Source organism: Papio anubis, chromosome 10 (genome assembly GCF_008728515.1).
Source record: "Papio anubis isolate 15944 chromosome 10, Panubis1.0, whole genome shotgun sequence".
Classification (NCBI taxonomy): Eukaryota; Metazoa; Chordata; class Mammalia; order Primates; family Cercopithecidae; genus Papio; species Papio anubis.
In genome coordinates, this window is record NC_044985.1 from 45221264 (window position 1) to 45242901 (window position 21638).

The following is a 21638-nucleotide window of genomic DNA, read 5'->3' on the forward strand; positions in this document are numbered from 1 at the left end:
CCTCCCTTTTTTTTTAGCTTGTGGGAGTATAGCTTGCTTGAACTTTTTGATTAGCAGGTATGATTGGTGTTGTCATCTTACAATATGGCAAATGGAATTTTAATCATCTAAATGGCTTCATACAATAAAGACAGCCTTCTCTTTTGGATGGAATATCACTCATCCTCTTCTGGTGCTCCTTTAGGGGGATACTGATTTTGCAGTTGTTTCTCCCAGATCCCCATGTTTCCTAATCACCATTTCCGAGTTTGGCAGAGTTTGGCAGTTTTCATGTCAGTCTTGGAAGAGCTGAAAGCCCAGGAAACCCCCATGATGACCCCCACAGGGAAGCCCCATTCCAATTTTTTGAAAATTATTTTCATAGGGGAGAATTTTTTCCTAAAGATGTGTGTATATTGTTGGTTGAACAGGATATTTTAGCTTTGATTGTGGGTGCCTGTGATAGTGTGATCTTTGCGTTGACTTCTTCAACAGTACACAGGGTCAGTGGTATCTGTGATTTTCCTGATGGATTAGGGTACATTTATTATTACAGTTATTAGTCGAAGTAGTAGTGAAGTTTTGCTGGGGACTTGGATGTCTAACTGAGCAGGGCCCATGGTGGCAGCAGTGGGGCAACGTGCCTTTTTTTTTTTTTTTCTGGACTCAGAACAGCTTATACCAACTCTGGTCTTTGCAGGTCCTGGAGGGCTGATTCTTGGGCATTCAGGTAGTTTTCTTAGAAGCTATAAGTGGCAGCAGCGGGCCAGGAGTGTGGGTGGGTTCTCAGGTCCCTCTGCTGTTGGTATTGTGTGGGTGATGGCAGTAGCAGTGGTGGAGCAACCTACTGGGACTTAAGCAGTCTGTGTTGGTGTTCCTAGAAGCAGCAATGCATTCAGCAGTCTAGTCCCCAGTCTCACAGCTGCATGTAGCAGGGCAGTGGGTATTGTCTTTAGGAGAGCTTGGTTTCCCTGTCCCTCCTACTGCTGGGTGGTGGCTGCAACCACATCACCTCAAATTTGGCCCGAAGGTAGGACACAACTCACTGTTAAACTCTCAGAATGGTGCCAGCTGTGGGCTGGTGACCAGAGTGGGTAGGCCCTCCCACCTCAGGTGAACAGCATGGGGAAGAAGCTATGAAGAGTGTAGTCTGCTCAAGTCTCAGTCTCATAGGAGCCTGTGGCAAGGCAGTGGATATTGTTCTAGGTATGTGTAAGAGAGCTTTGTTTCCTTGTCCCTCCTTGGCTAAGCGGTGGTTGCAACCACATCAACTTGAACTTGGCCCGAGGGTGGGGCCTAACTTAGCATTAAACTCTTAAAATGATACCTTGGGCTTGAGACCAGAGAGGGTGATGCCCCTCCCAGGCAGGCAGTGTGGTCAGGAAGCTGTGGAGAGTACCGGCCACTCACATCTCGGTCTCAATAGCATACTGCATCTGGGCAGTAGAGACCCTCCCAGAGGAGAAAGGGAGAACCTAGTCTCCCATTTCCCTGCTTGGAGCTGTGCAGTGGCAGCAGCCACATCTGTAGGTCCCCTGTAGCTAAGATCTCAAAGTGGCACCCTGCTGAGGCTGCTCTAGGCCTGGATGCCTGTGGGATTTCATGTGGGTTTCCTTTCTGGAGCAATGTCTCTGTGAAATCTTTAGGCAGCTCTGTACGTCAGGCTCAAGGGCCTAGTGGGTCAGGGGTCTCCCCTGTAGTCAAGGTCATAAAAGCTAAGCCCTTGGGGTTTCTCTCTTCCTGTTTCCCTGTGTTTAGAAGCCTCTCCCAGCTCTTAGTGAGTACCTGGCTGAGCAAGATGCCTCAGATCCTCTACTTACTTCTGATGCTTCCCATCTATTCTCTGTGAATCCCAGCATGCTCTCCTAGACCATCTCTTCAAAAGGTGAGTATCTACTTACTATTCTGATTCCTCTCTGTGGAAGAGGCACATACTACCTACATCTAGTCAGCCATCTTCCCTGAATTTCATAAAATCTGGTCACCCATCTTCCCTCAATTTTTTCTTCTGTAAAATGAAAAAGTTGAATTGGATGACCTCTAAGGTTCCTTGTGACCCTTTACACTAAACTTGCGTTGCCCATCATGACACAAAACAAGGATGTTGGGTTGGGTTTTAATTACCTGCACGGTCAAGACAGGGCTATCCATCAGATGAAGCATAGACCAATAGGAATTGCCTAGTTGTTTAATCATTCTTCGATTTAACACTATATTTAGGAAATGTATTTTGTTGACTATGGGATACTCACTATTGTTTCCTTATTCTAGTTCTTTAAGAAAAATGATTTTTTTTTTTTTAAAACTTAGAAATTGGATTTTATTGTACATTTACGTATACTTATAAGAAATAATACAGAGAGATCCTGTGTACCCTTACTCTTACAATATTGTGATATTATGCTATAGTTTTATAAGATGTAACCATTGGGTAACATTGGGAGATTGATATTGATACAGTCATGATACAGAACATTTCCATCACCACAAGGGTCCCTCATGTTTCCCTTTTATACCCACACCCAATTTCTTCCTGCTCCCCACCCCTTCCTTAATCCCTAATAACCCTAGTATGTTCTCTACTTCTGTAATATTATCATTCAAGAATGTTATATAAATGGTACCATACAGTATGTATGAGTTTCTCTGCATTGTTACCAGCATTTGATTTTGTCACTATTTTTAATTTTAAACATTCTGATAGGTGTGCAGTTGTATCTCATGGTTTTAATTTGCTATGCCACTAATAACTGGTGATATTGAATATCTTTTTATGTGCTTCTTTGCCATCTGTGTATCCTCTTTGGTGAAATGTTTTTTCATGCCCATTGCCCATTTTCTGTTTTTTGTTTTGTTTTGTTTTGTTTTGTTTTGCTTTGTTGAGATGGAGTCTCACCGTGTCACCCAGGCTGGAGTGCAACCTCTGCCTCTCAGGTTGAAGCAATTCTTTAGCCTCAGCATCTCCAGTAGCTGGGATTACAGTTGCCTGCCATCATGCCCAGCTATTTTTTTTTTTGTATTTTTAGTGGTCATGGGGTTTCACCATGCTGGCCACTCCTGACCTAAGTGGTCTGCCCGCCTCAGCCTCCCAAAGTGCTGGGATTACAGGTGTGAGCTGCTGTACCTGGCCCTTTTGCCCATTTTCTAATAGATTTTTTTAAGTGCTGAGTTTTTAAGAGTTCTTTTTATATTTAATGTATCATCTTTTTTTGGATATGTGGTTTGCAAATGTTTTCTCACAGTCTATAGTTTGTGTTTTCATCTTAGTAACAGAATCTTTCAAAGAGCAACATTAAAAAAACTCAGAGTACAAGAATTTATTACACAATGTACATTAATTCTGATACGCCTCCAACTTTTATTTAGTTTTTGGAGTACATGTTCAGGTTTGTTACATGGGTAAATTGTGTGTCTCTTGGGTTTGGTGTACAAATTATTTCATCACCCAGGTAGTGAGCAAAGTACCTAATACATAGTTTCCCCCCCTCCATTCTCACTGTCCTCCCATCCTCCACTCTCAAGTAGGCTCCAATGTTTATTGTTCCCTTCTTTGTGTACATGTGCACTCAATGTGTAGCTTCTACTTATAGGTAAGAACATGTGGTATTTGGTTTTCTGTTCCTGCATTAATTTGTTTAGGATAATGGCCCCAAGCAGCATCCATGTTGCTGCAAAGAACATGATTTCATTCTTTTTTTTATGGTTGTGTAGTGTTCTATGGTGTATATATGCCATATTTTCTTTATCCAGCCCACCATTGCTGAGCATCTAGGTTGATTCCATGTCTTTACCATTGTGTGAATAGTGCTGTGATAAACATACAAGTGTATGTGTCTTTATAGTAGAACAACTGATATTCCTTTGGTTATATATTGCTTTCCACAGTGACTGAACTAGTTTACATTCTCACCAGCAGTATATAAGCATTCCCTTTTCTCTGCAACCCTGACAGCATCTGTTGTTTTTTGACTTTTTAATAATGGCCATTCTGACTAGTGAGAGGTGGTATCTCATTGTGGTTTTGATTTGCATTTCTCTAATGATTAGTGATGTTGAGCATTTTTTCATATGCTTGTTTGCTGTGTGTATGACTTCCTTTGAGAACTTTCAGTTCATGTACTTTGTCTATTTTTTAATGGGGTTGTTTTTTTACTTATTAATTTAATTAAGTTCCTTACAGATTCTGGGTACTTGACATTTGTTGGATGCATAGTTTGCAAATTTTTTCTCCCATTCTGTATGTCAAAGAGAAAAAGTTTTTAATTTGGAGGAAGTCCAGTTTGTCATTTTTTTCCTTTTATCGATTATGCTTTTGGTGTCAAATCTTAGAACCTTTTTGCCTAACCCTAGATCTTGATTTTCTCCTATGGTTTTTTTCTAAAAGTTTTACTATTTTATACTTTATTTTAATGTATATAACTCATTTTGAGTTAATTTTTATACAAAGTGTGAGATTTAGGTTGAAGTTCATTTTATTGCCTATGGGTTTCCAATTGCTCCAACACAGTTTGTTGAAAAGTCTGTCTTTCGTCCCTGAATTGCTTTTGTACTACTGTCGAAAACCATTTGGGCATATTTATATGGCTCTATTTCTGTGTTCTCTGTTCTATTCCATTGATGTATGTATCTGTAGATCAATATCACTTAGTCTTGATTACTATTGTTATATAAATAGTTCTGAAATTAGGTATATTGATTCTTCTTCATTCTTCTTTTAAAAAATTGTTTTAGCTATTCTAGTTCTTTGATTATTCATATAAATAGTAAAATAGTCTTGTCTAAATATAAAAAAAATACCTACTGAGATTCTGATAAGAATTGCATTAAACCTATGCATCAATTTGGGGAGAATTAACATCTTTAATATATTATTTCAATGCATTAACATGGTAGTTTTTATTTTTTTTATTTTTGGTCCTATCTTTGGTTTTGGGCTAAGTGTAATACTATCTTCATAAAACGTATTGGAAAATGTTTCTTCCCTTTCTATTTTCTGCAAAAGATTATGTAGAATTGGTGTTATTATTCTTCAAATATTTTGTGAAATTTTCCAGTGAACCCACCTAGGCCTGCAGATTTCTTTTTTTTTTTAGTTAAAAATTCAATTATTTTTGTAGTGATACAGATTTTCAAATTATGTATTTCATATTGGGTGAGTTATGGTGATTCGGGTTTGTTGGGGAATTGGTTCATTACATCTAAGTTGTCAAATTTATGTTTCTAGTGTTGTTCATAGTATTTCTTTATTATCGTTTTTGTGGCTGTAGGGTCTTTAGTGAAACTTCCTGTTTCATTCCTGATATTGGTGATTTGTGTCTTCTCTCTCTCTCTTTCTTTAGAGACAGAGTCTCACTCGTTACCCAGGCTGGAGTGAGGTGTGATTATAGATCACTGCAGCCTCAAACTGCTCAAGTGATCAAGGGATTTAAGTGATCCTCCCCTCTCAGGCTCCCGAGTAGCTGGGACTATAAGCACATACCACCATGCTGGGCTAAGTTTGTTTTATATTTTTGGTAAAGATGGAGGTCTTGCTATGTTGCCCAAGCTGATCTCAAACTCCTTGCCTCAAGCAATCCTCCTGCCTCAACCTCCTGAAAGCACTAGGATTACAGGAATGAACCACTACCCCTAGCCTGTATGTTTTTGTTGTTTTAAAATCTATTCATCCACTGTTTTTTTGTTTTTTGATTTTTTTTCATTAGTGATATGGGATAGGGAGCAGGGAAATGCTAGGAGGAGAAGGCTGGGGTCCCTGGCCAGCATTCCATCCCCGGGCCTGTGCCCATGGACCAACGTAAGGACAGGCATTTCTGTTTTCGTGCCCAAATGTTGAATTTTCCAAGACCACCTGGCCTGCTATGCCCCCATCCTGTTCCTGTAAAAACCCTGAGACCCTGGTGGGCAGAGATGCAAGTGGCTGGACGTCGAGAGGATCACACTGGTGGAAGAACACACAAATGGTTTAACGTTGGGAAGAACACATTGGCTGAAGAGCACACTGACAGGCACCAGCAGTTGCTGGCGGGCCATCAACTGGCAGAACAATGCAGACCTGAGGGGAATTTGGCTGGAGTGGTTGGAGGATAGTCTGGCCGCTGGGCACCCCAACTCCAGGGGAAAACCACCTTCCCACTCCATCCCCCTTCTGGGCCTCCCCATTCACCTCGATGAGAGCTACCACTACTCAATAAAAAACCTTGCAGTCATTCTCCAAGTCCATGTGTGATCCGATTTTTCTGGTACACTAAGGCAAGACCCTGGGATACAGAAAGCCCTCTGTCCTTGCGATAAGGCAATTTGCACTGGTTAACACAAGCCGCTTTTGAACGGCTACACTGAAAGAGCACACTGTAACACATGCCCACTGGGGCCTCAGGAGCTGTAAACATTCACCCCTAGACCCTGCCATAGGGTAAGAGCCCACGTTCCCCATGACCTACCCGTCTGCCTGCTATCCCTAGGGGTTTCGAGCAGCGGGTCATGAAGAAGCAAGCCACACCCCCGGCACATGAACTGTTCCTATTTCAACAGGACTTAAATTTACCCTATATTTTTTCTTTTATGTTTGTTCTCTTTTCTCAGCTCTCTGTTTTCTTCTTGTCTTCTAGTGGGTTGTTTGAACAAGTTTTAGTGTTCCATTTTGTTTTATTTATAGTGTTTTTTAGTGTATCTCTTTGTATAATTTTTTTTAAAGTTTGCTCTAGGTGTTGAAACATATATAGTTTATCACAATCTACTGGCATCATTGTTTTACCAGTTTGTGTAAAGTATATGAATGCTACCTGCATCCTTTTCCTCTCCTTTGTTTATAATTGTCATGTACTCTACATCTACATTTAGAACCATGTAATAGAGTCTTATAATTTTTGTTTCAATGGTCTATCATAATTTAGAAAACTCAGGAGGCAAAGGAAAGCCCATTTTATTTACTCATATTTCTGTTGCTGCATCCTTTTTTCATTTCTGATGTTCCAAGCTTCCTTCTTTTAACATTTGTGTTTAGAGAGCTTTTAAAAGCTGTTATTTTAGGGTAGGTCTACTTTTGAAAAACTATCCTAATTTTCCTTTACCTGAGAATGTACTGCTTTCTCCTTAATTCCTGAAGGGTAATTTCACTGGGTGTAAAGTTCTGGGTTGACAGTTCTTTTCACTTGAAAGATACTGTGCAACTTCTTTCTGGCCTCCATGGTTTCTCCAGGGAGAAACTCACTGTTATTCAAATTGTTTTCCCCTACGTGTACAGTGTCATGGCTGCTTTCAACACTTTGTCTTTAGTTTTCATAATTTTAATTATGGTGTGTCTTCCTGTGTATTATTTTGTTATCTTGTTTGGGGTTCACTCAACTTCATGAATTTGTAGTTTTATGTTTCTTGCTAAATGTGGGAAGTTTTCAGCCATTAGTTCTTTAAGTACTTTTTCATCCCTGCCCTCATTTTTCTCTCCTTCCAGGACTTCAGTGGCACAAATTTTACATTTAAAAAATGCTTCCAAAGGTTCCTGAAGCGTGTTCACTTTTTTCAAGTCTTTTTTCTCTATGTTGTTTGTATTGAGTAATTTGTATTGTTCATTCTTTCTGTTCATGATTTCTTTCCTCTATTTCCTCCATTCTGCTGTTGAACTTATTCACTGAGCTTTTTAAAATTTCAGTTACTATATCTCAGTTCTAAATTTCAATTTGCTTCTTCTTTATGTCTTTCATTTGTTTGTTGCGACATTCTTTTTCTTTGCTAAAGCTTTTTATTTTTTATTTGTTTCAAGCCTGTTTGTAATTACTCATTGAAACATGTTTATAATGACTGCTTTAAAATATTTGTTAGGTAATTCTAGCACCTTTGTCATCGGTTGCTGGCATCTATTACTTTTTTTCATTCAGTGGAGACCTTTCTGGTTGTTAGTATGATGTGTGATTTTTGATTGAAATCTGGACATTTTCATATTATGTTATGAGACTCTAAATCTTATTTAAACCTTCCATTTTGACTGGCCTTCTCTGACACCACTCTAGTAGTGGAAGGAGGGAGGTGCCACCTTGTTAATATCATGCGTAATGGAAGTCTAGTTTCTCCAATTGACCTTGTTGACACTTGAATGGGAGGAACTACCTATTACTGCTGGGTGAGGGTGGGGATTCTGGCTCCATTGACACTGTGGTGGAGGTGGCCTCATTATTGCTGGGTGATGGTGAAAGTCTTGATTCTTTAGTAGGCCTCCTCTAACACTACCTCAGTGGGGTGAGGAGGGTGCCTCATTACTGCTTGATGGGGGCAGAAGTTCTGGCTCCTTGTGTGGTTTTTACTCACACTGCAGGGAGGAGGAGATCATGTTATTGGCTAGAGGGATGAACGTCCTGGCACCCTACTTGGCTTTCTTTGATACCACTCTGGTGAGCGTATTGGAGCACCTCATTACTGTCTCATGAGGGTGGAAATGTAGGCTCCTCACGTGGTCTTCATTGGCAGGATGAGAGTGGAGCAACAGCTTTTTCTGTGGGGTTAGGCTGGAATAGAGTTCTTCTTGTCTAAAAATTTTCTGTCTGACTAGGCCACCCTTTTCTTGGCCTTCAGCTAGAGAGAACAAGCTTTTGTTCAGGCTATTTTGCCCATGCGTGTTGATATTTTCTTGTTTCTGGCTTCTTCAGCTGCAGGTCTCAGATATATTAGGCAAAAATGAATCCCAAGGAACACACGACCATGTTGTTCTTTGGGTTTTGATGTTCCTAGCAAGGAATCTTCTCTCCACCTTTCAGAGACTTCCTGTGTTTGCTTTACATATTATGTCCAGGGCTTTTAGTTTTACCTAATAGGTGGAATAAGGAAAAGTACATTTATTTCATCTTCCTGGAATAATGTGTCTTATAGAAAAGATCTTTTATTTGCTGCTGAAGTTAGGGGTTTTAGTGGATGAGAATGGGGTAGTTGAGGGGAGGAGGAAGAGAAAGGAGAGGAAAGAAAAACAGATTCTACCACTCCTAAAAAACTCTGCGAGTCCTGATTGAATATTTGTTCATTCATCATTCAACAAATTTTTTTTATTATTATTATTGTTATACTTTAAGTTCTAGGGTACATGTGCATAACGTGCAGGTTTGTTACATATGTATACTTGTGCCATGTTGGTGTGCTGAACCCATCAACTTGTCAGCACCCATCAACTCGTCATTTACATCAGGTATAACTCCCAATGCAATCCCTCCCCCTGCCCCCTCCCCATGATAGGCCCTGGTGTGTGATGTTCCCCTTCGAGGTCAAGTGATCTCATTGTTCAGTTCCCACCTATGAGTGAGAACATGCGGTGTTTTGGTTTTCTGTTCTTGTGATAGTTTGCTAAGAATGATGGTTTCCAGCTGCATCCATGTCCCTACAAAGGACACAAACTCATCCTTTTTTATGCCTGCGTATTCCATGTGGTGTATATGTACACATTTTTCTTAATCAGTCTGTCACTGATGGACATTTGGGTTGATTCAAGTCTTTGCTATTGTGAATAGTGCTGCAATAAACATGCGTGTGCATGTGTCTTTATAGCAGCATAATTTATAATCAACACGGGTATATACCCAGTAATGGGATGGCTGGGTCATATGGTACATCTAGTTCTAGATCTTTGAGGAATCGCCATACTGTTTTTCCATAATGGTTGAACTAGTTTACAATCCACCAACAGTGTAAAAGATGTTCCTATTTCTCCCACATCCTCTCCAGCACCTGTTGTTTCCTGACTTTTAATGATCGCCATTCTAACTGGTATGAGATGGTATCTCATTGTGGTTTTGATTTTGCATTTTCTCTGATGGCCAGTGATGATGAGCATTTTTTCATGTGTCTGTTGGCTATATGAATGTCTTCTTTTGAGAAATGTCTGTTCATATCCTTTACTTACTTTTTGATGGGGTTGTTTGTTTTTTTCTTCTAAATTTGTTTGAGTTCTTTGTAGGTTCTGGATATTAGCCCTTTGTCAGATGAGTAGATTGCAAAAATTTTCTCCCATTCTGTGGGTTATCTGTTCACTCTGATGGTATTTTCTTTTGCTGTGCAGAAGCTCTTTAGTTTAATGAGATCCATTTGTCAATTTTGGCTTTTTGTTGCCATTGCTTTTGGTGTTTTGGACATGAAGTCTTTGCCCATGCCTGTGTCACAGATAATTTACTACCTAGGTTTTCTTCTAGGAATTTTATGGTATTAGATCTAACATTTAAGTCTCGGTATCCATCTTGAATTAATTTTCGTGAGGAGTAAGGAAGGATCCAGTTTCAGCTTTCTACTTATGGCTAGCCAATTTTCCCAGCACCATTTATTAAATAGGGAGTCGCTTTCCCATTTCTTGTTTCTCTCAGGTTTGTCAAAGATCAGATGGCTGTAGATGTGGTATTATTTCTGAGGACTCTGTTCTGTTCCATTGGTCTATATCTCTGTTTTGGTACCAGTACCATGCTGTTTTGGTTACTGTAGCCTTGTAGTATAGTTTGAAGTCAGGTAGCGTGATGCCTCCAGCTTTGTTCTTTTGACTTAGGATTGTCTTGGCAATGCGAATCTTTTGGTTCCATATGAACTTTAAAGCGGTTTTCCAATTCTGTGAAAGAAAGTCTTTGAGTAGCTTGATGGGGATGGCATTGAATCTATATAAATAACACCTTGGAGCGGTATGGCTGCATTTTCACGATATTGATTCTTCCTATCCATGAGCATGGTATGTTCTTCCATTTGTTGGTGTCTCTTTTATTTCACTGAGCAGTGGTTTGTAGTTCTCCTTGAAGGGTCCTTTACATCTGAGTTGGATTCCTAGGTATTTTTATTCTCTTTGAAGCAATTGTGAATGGAAGTTCAGTCATGATTTGGCTCTCTGTTTGTCTGTTACTGGTGTATAAGAATGCTTGTGATTTTTGCACATTAATTTTGTATCCTGAGACTTCGCTGAAGTTTCTTATCATGGAGATTTTGGGCTGAGATGATGGGGTTTCTAAATATACAATCATGTCATCTGCAAAATAAGTACAATTTGACTTCTTCTTTCTAACTGAATACCCTTGATTTCTTTCTCTTGCCTGATTGCCCTAATGAAACTGTACTATGTTGAATAGGAGTGGTGAGAGAGAGGGCATCCCTATCTTAATGCCAGTTTTCAAGGGAATTTTTCCAGTTTTGCCCATTCAGCATGATATTGGCTGTGGGTTTGTCATAAATAGCTCTTATTATTTTGAGGGTACATTCATCAATACCGAATTTATTGGCGTTTTAGCATAAGAAGGGCTGTTGAATTTTGTCAAAGCCTTTTCTGCATCTTTGAGATAATCATGTGGTTCTTGTCTTTTGGTTCTGTTTATATGCTGGATTACGTTTATTGATTTCGCGAATGTTAGACCAGCCGCATCCCAGAATTAAGCCCACTTGATCACAGCCGATAAGCTTTGATGTGCTGCTGGATCCAGTTTTCCAGTATTTTATTGAGAATTTTGCATTGATGTTCATCAGGGATATTGGTCTAAAATTCTCTTTTTTGACCAATGTCTCTGCCAGGCTTTGGTATTATCCAGGATGATGTTGGCCTCATAAAATGAGTTAGGGAGGATTCCCTCTTTTCTATTGATTGGAATAGTTTCAGAAGGAATGGTACCAACTCTTCCTTATACCTCTGGTAAGAATTCGGCTGTGAATCCATCTGGTCTGGACTTTTTTTTGGTTGGTAGGCTATTAATTATTGCCTCAATTTCAGAGCCTGCTATTGGTCTATTCAGTTCAACTGTCTTCTGGTTTAGTCTTGGAAGAGTGTAGTGTCAGAGAGAATTATCCATTTCTTCTAGATTTTCTAGTTTATTTGCGTAGAGGTGTTATAGTATTCTCTGATGGTAGTTTGTATTTCTCTCTTGAGAATTCGTTAGTTTATATCGCTTTATCATTTGTATTGTGTCTGTTTGATTCTTCTCTCTTTTCTTCTTTTGTTAGTCTTGCTAGTGGTCTGTCAATTTTGTTGATCTTTCAAAAACCAACACTTACCTGGATTCATTGATTTTTTGGGTTTTGTGTCTCTATCTCCTTCAGTTCTGCTCTGATCTTAGTTATTTCTTGCCTTCTGCTAGCTTTTTGAGATGTGTTTGTTCTTGCTTCTCTAGTTCTTTTAATTGTGATGTTAGAGTGTCAATTTTAGATCTTTCCTGCTTTCTCTTGTGGGCATTTAGTGCTATAAATTTCCCTCTACACACTGCTTTAAATGTGTCCCAGAGTTCTGGTATTTTTCTTATCTTTGTTCTCATTTGGTTTCAAAGAACATCTTTATTTCTGCCTTCATTTCGTTATGTACCCAGTAGTCATTCAGAACAAGGTTGTTCACAGTTTCCATGTAGTTGAGCGGTTTTGATTGAGTTTCTTAGTCCTGAGTTCTAGTTTGATTGCACTGTGGTCTGAGAGACGGTTGTTACCATGCTCTGTTCTTGTACATTTGCTGAGGAGTGCTTGCTTCCCTTGGAATAAGTGCGTGTGGTGCTGAAGAATGTATATTCTGTTGATTTGGGGTGGAGAGTTCTATAGATGTCTATTAGGTCTGCTTGCTGCAGAGATGAGTTCAATTCCTGGATAGCGCTGTTAACTTTCTGTCTCGTTGATCTGTCTAATGTTGACAGTGGAGTGTTGAAGTCTCCCATTATTATTGTATGGGAGTCTAAGTCTCTTTGTAAGTCTCCTAAGGACTTGCTTTATGAATCTGGGTGCTCGTATTGGGTGCATATATATTTGGATAGTTAGCTCTTCTGTTGAATTGATCCCTTTACCACATTATGTATGGCCTTCTTTGTCTCTTTTGATCTTTGATGGTTTTAAAGTCTGTTTTATCCAGAGACTAGTATTACTAGCCCTGCTTTATTTTGTTCTCCATTTTACAGCGATAGATCTTCCTCCATCCCTTTATTTTGAGCCTATATATGTCTCTGCATGTGAGATGGGTCACCTGAATACAACAGACTGATGGGTCTTTACTCTTTATCCAGTTTGCCAGTCTGTGTCTTTTTAATTGGAGCATTTAGTCCGACACACATTTAAGGTTAATATTGCTATGTGTGAACTTGATCCTGCCATTATGATATTAACTGGTTATTTTTGCTCGTTAGTTGATGCAGTTTCTTCCTAGCCTCAATGGTCTTTACATTTTGGCATGTTTTGCAATGGCTGAGTATCGGTTGTTCCTTTCCATGTTTAGTGCTTCCTTCAGGGTCTCTTGTAAGGCAGGCCTGGTGGTGACAAAATCTCTCAACATTTGCTTATCTGTAAAGTTTTATTTCTCCTTCACTTATGAAGCTTAACTAGTTTGGCTGGATATGAAATTCTGGGTTGAAAATTCTTTTCTTTAAAATAATGTTGAATATTAGCCCCACTCTCTTCTGGCCTGTAGAGTTTCTGCTGAGAGAGATCTGCTGTTAGTCTGATGGACTTCCCTTTGTGGATAACCCGACCTTTCTCTCTGGCTGCCCTTAAGATTTTTTTCCTTCATTTCAACTTTTGGTGAATCTGGCAATTATGTGTCTTGGAGTTGCTTGCTCTTCTCGAGGTATGTTTGTGGCGTTCTCTGTATTTCCTGGATTTGAATGTTGTGCCTGCCCTACTAGGTTGAAGTTCTCTGGATGATGATATCCTGAGTGTTTCAACTTGGTTCCATTCCCCTCACTTTCAGGCACCCCCAATCAGACGTAGATTTGATCTTTTACATAATCCCATGTACTTCTTGCAGGCTTTGTTCATTTCTTTTTCTTCTTTTTCTTTAGGTTTTCTCTTCGCTTCATTGCATTCATTTGATCCTCAATGCGCTGATGGTCTTTTCTTCCAGTTGATCCAATTAGGTTACTGAAGCTTGTGCATTTGTCGCATTATTTCGTGTCATGGTTTTTCATCATCATTTCGTTTATGACCTTCTCTGCATTAATTACTCTAGCTATCAATTCTTCCACTCTTTTTTCAAGATTTTTAGTTTCTTTCTTTAGATGCGTAATTCCTCCTTTAGCTCTGAGAATCTTGATGGACTGAATCCTTCTTCTCTCATCTCGTGAAAGTCATTCTCCGTCAGCTTTGATCCATTTACTGGCGATGAGCTACGTTCCTTTGCGGGGGAAGATCGCTCTTATTTTTGAATTTCAGCTTTTCTGCCCTGCTTTTCCCCATCTTTGTGGTTTTATCTGCCTCTGGTCTTTGATGATGGTGACATACTGATGGGGTTTGGTGTAGTGTCCTTCCTGTTTGATAGCTTTCCTTCTAACAGTCAGGACCCTCAGCTGTAGGTCTGTTGGGAGGGTGCTTGAGTCCTCCAGACCCTGTTTGGCCGTTGTCAAGTAGCAGAGGCTGCAGAAGATAGATATTGCTGAACGGCGGTATGCCTGTCTGATTCTTGCTGGGCTTCCTCTCGGGGTGTACTCCACCCTGTGGCAGCGAGGTGTGGGGGTGTCAGACTGCCCCTAGTGGGGGATGTGTCTCCCAGTTGAGCTACTCAGAGGATCAGGGACCCACTTGAGCAAGCAGTCTGTCCTTCTCAGATCTCAACACTCCGTGTCGGAGATCCATTGCTCTCTTCAAAACTGTCAGACAGAGTCATTTCGTCTACAGAGGACTCTGCTGCTTTTTGTTGTTGTTGTTTAGCTATGCCCTGTCCCCAGAGGTGGAGTCTACAGAGACAGGCAGGTTTCCTTGAGCTGCTGTGAGCTCCACCCAATTGGAGCTTCCCAGCGGCTTTGTTTACCTACTTAAGCCTCAGCAATTGCGAGCACCCCTCCCACAGCCTCACTGCTGCCTTGTGGTTAGATTGCAGACTGCTGTGCTAGCAATGAGGGAGGCTCCGTGGGCCTGGGACCCTCCCAGCCAGGTGTGGGATATAATCTCCTGGTGTTTCCGTTTGCTTAAAGTGCAGTATTGGGGTGGGAGTTACCCGATTTTCCAGGTGTTGTGTGTTTCAGTTCCCCTGGCTAGGAAAAGGGCTTCCCTTCCCCCTTGCGCTTCCCAGGTGAGGCGATGCCTTGCCCTGCTTCAGCTCTCGCGTCAGGCTGCAGCAGCTGACCAGCACCGATTGTCCGGCACTCCCTAGTGAGATGAACCCAGCACCTCAGTTGAAAATGCAGAAATCACCGGTCTTCTGTGTCACTCGCGCTGGGAGTTGGAGACTGGAGCTGTTCCTATTCGGCCATCTTTCAACAAATGTTTATAATTCAACACTGTATGCCTAGGAGTGTGATTGGTGCTAGGAACACAAGGATATGTAAGATTAATTTTTGCTTATTAGAAGCTTGAAATCTAGTCTTTTAGAGGCCAACACCCAAATAAGCAAATTATTACATGTTGTAATAAGTGAACTGTGTCCTGAAGTATGAGTAGAAGTTCTCTAGGTTGCAATTCCATGCAAACCATCCAACAGACCATGGCCTGCAGGACAGTGGATGGCAAAGTGGTGTCTGAGACCAACAACACCAAAGTTCTGAGGCACTGAGTCAGCAGAAACAGGGTACCCTTTGGGGAGCAGGAACCCAATAAAAAGTTTAGAGGTCAAAAAATAAAAGTAAATAAAATAATGACTTCTTAATGTTTGTATCTATGTCTACACATATCTTTTAACATCCTTTTACATGTGTTGGATGTAAGACTTGCCACTCTGCCTTCATCTATCTTTTCCTTTCTACCTATTCCTGTATTACATCTGTGACTAGAAATAGGGGAGAGAGATGTTTGGCTAAACATCTAGAGTTACTAGATAGAAATGTGTAAATGTAACAGATGCACAAGTGGAGCTCAGGATGAAGCTATTGTTTTAAATCTGCTCTCACAGACAGTTCTGTTTTCACTAGTTGTGAGTGTGTGTTTAAATGTAGTAACATCCAGTTAATCCTCATAGTCACATCACAGTTCCTTCATCCCTTTACAGTCATTTCAGCCTACTTATCAACAATAGCTTTTCATAGAATCTACTAGAATTATACACTGATGGGACTATATTAATTTTAGGAAATGAAATACTCATATTTTACCCAGGAAACTGGTGTATTAGGCCATTCTTGCATTGCTATAAAAAATACCTAAGATTGGGTAATTATAAAGAAAAGAGATTTAACTGGCTTCTGGTTCTGCAGGCTGTACAAGTATCCTTGGCTTCTGGGGAGGCCTCAGGGAGCTTTTACTTGTGGCAGAAGGTGAAGTGGGAGCAGGCATGTCACATGGCCAGAGCAGGACAAGAGAGAGAAAGAGTTGGAGGTGCCATACACTTTTAAACAAACAGATCTCGTGTGGACTCACTCAGTGCCAAGGTGATGGCACCAAATACTTCATGAGGGATACACCCCCGCAATCCAAACATCTCCCACTAGGCCCCACTCCAACACTGGAGATTACATTTCAACATGAGATTTGGCGGGGACACAGATCCAAACCATATCAATGGGAATATATGGTCTGGCTCATTATGTTAAAATAAATAAAATAATTTTTATCATGCAGAGTGTTATGCTAATTTTCATTGTTTTCTTACTCTCATTTGCATCTATGGTCATTATCTTTCCTTGCCTTCAGTATTAGTATCTGTAAACTTTCTCTCTTCTGGAATAGCATGTATTCAAACCTTATGATATCCCTAATGTATTGGTGTATTTTTAAAAAGCCCATATACAATAACACTTTATTTTTATGCTGTCTAAATCTTTTATTTAAAGACATCTGGTATGTTTGGCTCAGCGGACAAAATATGACAGTGCTGAAAAGCAGTATTAGCAATTCTTATGACTTTCTACATATTTTAAGATGTTTATGGCAGAAATTACATACTGTGGTGGATAGAGTAGCAGACTAAGAAAAATTTATCATTGACATGCTATTACTTACTTTTTTGTGACCCTGAGAAAACCAGTAGCCTTTTCTATGATTCTGTTTTTTAACCACAATTTTATAGCTATGAAAGAAGAAAACAATTGTTCCAAATATCTGCACAATAGGAATACTGAGATTTCAAGAATAATTCTTTGTGTGTTTTTTTAAAATGTAGCATAATCTATTGCTACTGTTAGTGTTTCCAAAGTGGCAAACTTGAATTCAATTTCTTGTAATAAGTAAAAACATGTCCTGTATATGGCCAGTGGTAACTATTTGGTTTGAACTGCTATATGAATTAGGAATAAAAATATAATATTGGATTGAACTTCAACTTATCACAAAAATTGTTTAACTATTAAGATATTTTAGGCATTAAAATTCAAATAGTATTAATCTAAATTTGAAAAATTATTATATTTCAATTATGTTTAGCTGCTTATAGTTTTAATTCAGAGACATTAGTTGATTAAATACTGTCCCTGTAACTAGACCATGATAAATAATGCTCTTGTGTGTGACATGGATAAGAATCAGGTCATTGTTTAGTATTTCAGCTTATAGTTTGGTATTTCAGCTTGTGTGCACTGTCCTTTGCTGGAAAGAAAACATTATCCTGGTTCAAATGATCAGTACATTGCTAATTTATTAGTGATTTATTTTCCTTAAACTTTGAAAGTCTTTTTGTTATATTTGCTGAGGGTAGGGTAAATCAATTTGTACTCACATGCCAGATTATATCAGATGTGATTGATTCTGGTTACTTCCTTGATTTATGGAATGAATAATTTCATTATAAATATTTCAGTCTTCTGGGAAATTGGTTAAAAAAAGAGGAACTTGATTTAATTTGCTATGGTATGTCTATATGTATATTTATATCCCTCTTATTTAAGGCAAAGATAAAGATCTAGGCCCACTAGGGAACTCAATAGGCCATGATCATTGGAAGTTGTATGTGTAGTGACTTGACATTGTGATTTCTGTGCATTTCTTTTTCAGACTGACGTTATTTAAAAATGGTGCTTGCTTAGTAGAGGTGCATAAGAAGAGGAATGTTGGATTTTTATCTTATTCACAATACACATGCCAGATATATTTTGCTTTCCTGAAAAAGTTGTACTATCTTTACTCCTTCTCTAAATCTGTTGCCTTTCTAAGCATGATACCAAAGGCAAATATCCTGAAGAAAAGAGTGATAGATTTTACTACAAAAAATTTAAAGCTGTCTGCCAAAATCCACTATAAACAAGATTGAAAGGCAACTGACAACTCGGAACAATGGGAGCAACACATATGGTGAACAAAGGGTGAAAATCCTTCTTATAAAGAGCTCTTAAAATATAAGAGCATATTGTACATACTAGATCATCTTTTCATCTGGAGAGCTAGGTACTGTTATTATCTTTATTTTATAGATAGATAAAGAAGTTAAGGCTTAAAGAGGTCTTAGAGTTAGTCATGAGTGAAAGAGTAAAACCTGGGTTGTCTGACCCCAGAGTCTATGCTCTTAACCACTAAGCTACATTTCCCTCCATTCTTACAGATGGCCAGAGACAAGAAAAAGCAATTTACAAAGACACCCAGCAGCTAGTAAACATATAATATTTATTTTCTCTCTGGAAATAAAATAATGGAAATGAAAATAATTAGAGAACATTTTGTCTATCAAACTGACAAAAATTTTAAACAATGGTTATGTTCATTTTTGGCAAGATATGGAAAAACCAGACAATTGATAAATCCTTTCATTGGGAAAATTACCCACAAAATCCCTTAAAACCCAGTTATAGTTTTTAACCTTGCAATTTAATTTTTAGTTATTAATCCTGAGAAAATAACTGTGTATATATGAGATTTAGTTATGAAGATATTAACTCAATATTTGTTTATAATGCTAGAAACTGTAGACAACCAAAATGTTCAACAATAGAAGACTGATTAATTAGCATACATCTATAAAATGGAATGCCAGTAGTTGTTTAAAGTGGTATTTTAAAGAGTTGTTTGGGCAGGGTGCAGTGGCTCACACCTGTAATCCCAGCACTTTGGGAGGCCGAGGTAGGTGGATCACCTGAGGTCAGGACTTCAACACCAGCCTGACCTGGTGAAACCCCGTCTCTACTAAAAATACAAAAATTAGCCAAGCGTGGTGGCACGTCCCTGTAGTCCCAGCTACTCAGGAAGCTGAGGTAGGAGAATCACTTGAACTTGGAGGTGGAGGTTGCAGTGAGCCAAGATCGTGCCACTGCACTCCAGCCTGGGTGACAGAGTGAGACTCTGCCTCAAAATAAATAAATAAATAAATAAATAAAGATTTTTGATGGCATTTTATGTGTTAAGGGAATAAATCAGATCATTAACTCAATAAGATTCCACTTAAAAGTTGTACATTATTGTATTGATAAAAGACTGAAAAGGTTTTTATAAAAATATTAACAGTGATTTTCTCTAGTTAGTGAGAATATGATGGGTCTTATTTTTAATTTTCCAAATTTTCTACAGTAAAGAAATTTTATTTTTTAAAAAAATAAAAGTTACTGGCCAGGCATGGTGGCTCATGCCTGTAATCCCAGAACTTTGGGAGGCCGAGGTGGATGGATCACCTGAGGTCAGGAGTTTGAAACCAGCCTGACCAACATGATGAAACCCTGTCTTTACTAAAAATACAAAAACTAGCTGGGCGTGGCAGCGGGCACCTGTAATCCCAGCTACTCAGGAGGCTGAGGCAGGAGTATCACTTGAACCTGGGAGGCGGAGGCTGCAGTGAGCTGAGATCGCACCATTGCACTCCAGCCTGGGCAACAGAGAGGGAGACTCCACCTGGGGGAAAAAAAAAAAAAAAGGTTACCAGAAAATTTCTTTAATTTACTTCTTGTTGCATGTAAGATTTTAAAAAAGCATAATCACAGATTTGCAAGAGAAAAATTTTGATCTTTCCATACTTTTTAAATTTCTAATGAATAGTACATGGTGGATCTTTATTTTAGTCTTCTAATGGGTAGTTATCATAATGTTATTCCCAGGTAAACTTGAATGATGTTTTATTTAGTATTTCCATGTGAAATTTTTTTGACTCATTTTTTGGCCATAGTTTTATCTTTATTTCTTTTCTTTAACTTCTTCCTGTTCATATTTGCCAATTTATATTCTTTCTAATATATTTCTTATATTGTTTTTTATTAGAAAAGCTTCTCCAATTTTTAAAAATTTTAAACAATAATTTTAACTTTTATTTTAGAGTCAGGGGTTACATGTGCCTCTTTGTTACATAAGTGTATTGTATGCTGCTAAGGTTGGGGCACAAATCATCTCATCCCTTGGGTAGTGAACATAGTTACCCAGTAGTTTTTTGGTTGTCCCCCTCCCTCCCTACTCTAGTAGTCCCCAGTGTCTATCGTTGGCATCTTTATGTCCGTGAGTATCCGGTGTTTAGCTTTGAAATTCATTGCTTGGTAATAAAATATACCAGTGTTCATCCTTCAAAATTTTCTTTTCTACAGAATAAAAATTTTGCAAAATTGTCACAAAATTTGTTGTGTGAAATGGAAGATGCCGGCTTGCTTATTTTACCTTATATTATTTAACAGAATTGAGATTACATAATCTAGTTCTCAATAACTGGTGGTATTTGTTCATAAACTTCTATTGATATGTTAATTTTCTGTTAATATGGGACTTATTAGTTAGGTCTCGTTCCTGAATTCGTGAAACCTCCCCTCCCCGGAACAAATGATGTCCCTCTCTCCTCTTCTTTCAGTAAGTCAATTTATATTTGGAGACGTGGCACAGTACTAGATGATTCAAGCTGAGAAAGAACAAAAAAAGATATCTGGCACTCATTCCTTGCTTTCGTATGAGCTAACTCCTGACAGGTATCTAGTATATGCTCAGTTTCCTATCTTTCTCATACATATCAGGCAGAGTAAAGCAGGTAGGAATCAGAAGTCTCAAATTAATGTCTGTAAATCCTGAGGAGATATTTTGAGGCTGCAGTAGACTAAACGATGCCAGATTTGGTTTGATTTGCGGTAATTCTATCATTTGAACACTAAGTGGCACTAAAGCCTAGGTCACAGATAATATATTGTCAATTCAAATTCTCAGATTTGGGGTCTATTGGTGGGTAAATGGCTTTGGAAAAGTGATAAAAGGATTAGTAAGAAAGTATTCTGAGCTTAGAGGAAGACAGAAAAAATAGTTTTACGATCAGTTATTTTTGGGAACTGGAAGTTTAACCAAACTCTCTTGCTTTTATTTGCAAATTATTTAAAAGCAAGGAGTAAACCACTCTTAAAATGACCAAAGATGATTAATCTCACTCCACCTATCCTTGAATATTTTCCCTTTTTCTTTGAAAGGACGGAAAATCTATACTTAGAAAAAGGTTTTTAGATAGAAAGCACTCATATGCATGTTGAACCTTAAGCTCCTGTGTACCCATAGATGACAATACCCATAATAAACATTTTTTCTTCAACTCTGGTTTCTTTTGAGACTATTTACTTATACCTATAAATGTGTATTTTTACATTGGACCTAATTTGGGAAATGTCAGTATAATTTGAGTTAGAAAAAAATCAAAATTTGGTTATTCTGGAGGGGAAAGAAAATCATATGTTTTGTTACTTATCTGAACTTTAAAAAATTAAAATAATCTTTCCCAAGATTTATTGAGATATATAATTGACAAAAATATATGTGTTTAAGGTATAGAATGTAATGATTTAATATGCATATACATTGTGAAATTATTACTGCAATCAAGCTAATTAACACATACATAACCTCACAGTTACCATTATTTATTTCCAGCTTTATTGAGGTACAATTGACAA

General features: G+C 38.6%; 1 long non-coding RNA gene across 1 annotated transcript in view; it reads left to right on the forward strand.

The window, feature by feature from the left end:
- The first annotated feature begins 624 nt into the window (after positions 1–624).
- The window catches only part of LOC110740880, a 57588-nt gene continuing 36574 nt past the window's right edge, over positions 625–21638 (forward strand). Inside the window, exon 1 of the long non-coding RNA XR_004176526.1 lies at positions 625–1864. This is a non-coding gene — a long non-coding RNA (uncharacterized LOC110740880). The remainder of the gene's footprint in view (positions 1865–21638) is intronic.